Here is a 3,710-nt window from a genome sequence, read left to right as displayed (position 1 = left end):
TCCTTTTTTTAAATCAATGTGTTCTTTTACTGTTATCAATACCGGGTAATTATTTACCAATATCTCTACCTTTGGAATCTGGGTTCAGATGAGTTCTTGTTTTTGTACATTTTGTGCCACAATATGGAGTACGTATAAATTGAATTGAAAACAGGGACATTTGCCTTTTATATAACTATCCAAGGTAAAAATCATTTCAGAAGAAAATAATAATAACAGAAAAACAGAGTTGGAAGAGACCTTAGAGTTCGTCTAGTCCAACCCACTGCACAAGCGGGATACCATATTCCATTTCAGACAATTAGTTGTCCAGTCCCTTCTTAAAAGTCTCCAGTGATGGAGCATTCAGAACTTCTGAAGGCAAGATGTTCCACTATTTAATTGTTCTCACTGTTATAAAATGTGTCCTTAGTTCTAGGTTGCTTCTCCCTTATACTCTGAGAAAGTCAGGTTACTGGCCCTTATGAAAGGTGAGGAGGGTTGAGGCTGAAACAGGTGCAATGGCAAAGAAAGCACTTCTGGACACTGCCAGCCAGAATAATCAACCCTGCAGCATGCCAGCACAGATGGGATGGGCCAAGCCAATTGAGTCCCTCAAGTAGTCTGCACTTATGCCATCAGCTGCTTTAAAGATGATTACCAACACCTTGAATTGCACCTGGAAGCAGACCGGCAGCCAATTCAGCTCACAGATTAGTGATGTTATATGGGGCATTCTTTGGACCCCAGGAACTGTCTGAGCCACTGCACTCTGTACCAGCTGTAACTTCCAAATGCTCTTCAAAGGTAGGCTCAACAGAGCACATTACAATAGCCCAATTTTAAGATATCTAGCTCCTGAAAAAAAGAGCCCAGGGATTCCTGATCCAGGAAATGCCACAATTGGTACACAACCCAAAGTTTCTCCTTAGCCACCTGCTCTTTGGGTAGGAGTTGCAAGTCCAGAAGACCCCCCCAAAAAATTTCTGAACCAGGGTAGTGCCACCTCATTTATATTCAAAGATGACAAAGCCTCATGTACCCAAAGCCATTTGGTCTTACCAGGATTCAATCAAAGGCCCATGCAGCCCCACAGCCTCCAGGCACCACAAGAGGGAAACCAGAGTATCATTTGGATCACCAGGAGTGACAATATATATTTAGATATTGTCAAAAGTCTGCAGACACCTGAACCCATGGTGACAGATGATCTCATCCATATGGATTCATGTGGATGATGGAAAGGAATAGAGACGAGTGGCAAGCCCTGCAGAATGCCACAGGATAATGACCAAGAGCTCGATCTCTCAATCCCTATCAACAGTGATTAGAAACAGCTCTGAGAAAAGAGCTGAACTAGCACTAAACTGTGCCACCCAGCTGTATTCCCCATTGCTGACCCAGAAGGATATCATGATCAATGGTATTGAAAGCCACTGAGAGTTCATGCAGAGCAAGAATGGTTGCAATACCCCAATCCCACTCTCATCAAAGATCATCAAGTGTGACCAATGCCATTTCCATCCTATAACTGGGCCTGAATCCTGACTGAAAGGGATCCGGATAATTTGCTTCATCTAGGACCCTCTGAAGCTGTCAGGTCCCCACATTTTCCACAACCTTCACCAAAAAGAAAATTGGATGAAAGTTGTCCTGGCAGTGATGGTTTTTTAAGGAGGAGGCAAACCAAGGTCTCGTTAAAAGCCTCCAGAAATACCCTCCCTCTAATGACATATTAATAAGGTGACCAGATTTTCAGATTGGTAAAGAGGGACACCTTTCACCAGGGGGGGGGTTGATTAAACGTTTTATACGGAGCAACAAAAATTTTCATATAACACAAAAATAGTATTGTAATGTTTTTTTTTATTTCAACATAACTACAATTTACAAACATAAATTGTAACTGTTGCCAAACATCCGAATTTTGATCACGTGACCATGAGGATGCTGCAACGGTCGCTAAGTGTGAAAATGGTCGCTAAGTGTGAAAAATGGTCATCAGTCACTTTTTTCAATCCCATTGTAATTTTGGTCAATATATCACCTTTCTTGCCACAGTTCTTAAGTGAATAAATGCAGCTGATAAGTTAGTAACATAAGTTAATCTGGTTTCCCCATTTGACTTTGTCAAAAGGTGATTATATGACCCCAGGACACTGAAACCATCATGAATACGAACCTGTTGCCAAACGTCAAAATTTTGATTGCGTTACCATGAGGATGCTGCAACGGTCGCTAAGTGTGAAAATGGTCACTAAGTGTGAAAAATGGTCATCAGTCACTTTTTTTTAATGCCATTGTAACTTTGGTCACTATACCACCTTTTCTGCCACAGTTCTTAAGTGAATCCTAAGTGAAGATGTTATATCTTAAGTGAATCTTAAGTCTTAAGTGAAGATGTTATACAGTAGAACCTTTGGTCACGAACACTTCTGACCAAAATATTCATATTCTCCCCCCTCCCCCCCGCTGCTGATTTCCCCTTCTGCACCATTTTTTTTTGTCAGCGCCAAATTTCCAAAATTAGGTTTGATTCCTGACCAAATCAGTTTGCGACCAATGTTATGGAACGAATTATGGTTGTGACCAGAGGTTCTACTGTATTCATGCCTTTACATACTCTATATCACCTCAAAATGTTGCACAGCCTTCATAAGTTTCTAATACAGATAAAATTAAATACAACATCAAAACCATAAAAAAGTAAAATTAACCTGGCTGGAAAATCCTATGCCTGTTTTGCTATTATTACTGACACACTTGCTGCAGTATTTGATGGCTAAAAGAAAAAAAATTGTTAAACTGTGTATTATGTTCACTCCCATGTCTTGTCTGCTGCGTTGATTTTGAATTCATTAAAAGAGCTTATTTTACATCAAATCCCTCTCATATTATTCTCCTATGTTCAATAAACCCTAAGAGACAGCATACTATACATGAAATTCCTGTAACTGTATATTTAGTAAATTGTGGAGCTGAGTTTATCCAATTAACTCAGTTTTTGGACTTGAGTAATCACATACAATAAAGGAAATAAAACTATTTAGAATGAAGTGTTGTTGGCTATTTCTGATTAAGGGTGTCATGCAGAAACAATTATAGTTTTGATCAGGAAAATACCCTAAAAAACTCCTTTTGTTCTTTCAGGGTTTTTTTTTAATGATTTTTTTCATGGCACATCACATATTGTTTTGAATAAAAAAACAGCAGCTGCACATTTTTAAAAACCTACATTATTTTAAAATGCATTAAAAAAGAAAAGAAAAAAAACCCAGCATACTTACCAGCAGGCAGAAACTCCAAGTTTCAAAGAAACTTTCCCACCATTTTAGAGTCCTTCAACCTCCGTGCCCCTCCCCTCCGGAAAATCCAGGAAGTAACACTGGTGACCTCTCTAGCCATTTCCTGCAGCTCTATGGTACTAGATCATTTTTTTCTTATAAAATGAGGTGAATGCGACCAGCGCGAGTGAGCGGGGGAGGTCCGTTTTTTTGCTTTAACGTTTTAATATCTTCAATGAAAGTACTGAGACACAGAGAGAGAGGGATTAGACAGGGTGTCTTTTGACTTGCCCCGGTTAGGATTTCTTAAGCAAATCCACTGGGCTTTCAACATGAAGCCAGAAAATCGGGACTTTTTTAAAAGGCGGAGGGACGTGGGAAAAATTATTATAAAGCGTGCTTGTCATTCTGAAATCGGTATGTTTGGTCACCCTACATATTAATCAT

This window comes from Thamnophis sirtalis, unplaced genomic scaffold, assembly GCF_051295495.1.
Source record: "Thamnophis sirtalis isolate CommonGarterSnake01/CBP01778 unplaced genomic scaffold, rThaSir2_p1.2 scaffold_3, whole genome shotgun sequence".
NCBI classification, from domain to species: Eukaryota; Metazoa; Chordata; class Lepidosauria; order Squamata; family Natricidae; genus Thamnophis; species Thamnophis sirtalis.
Note: the sequence above shows the minus strand (reverse complement) of the source record.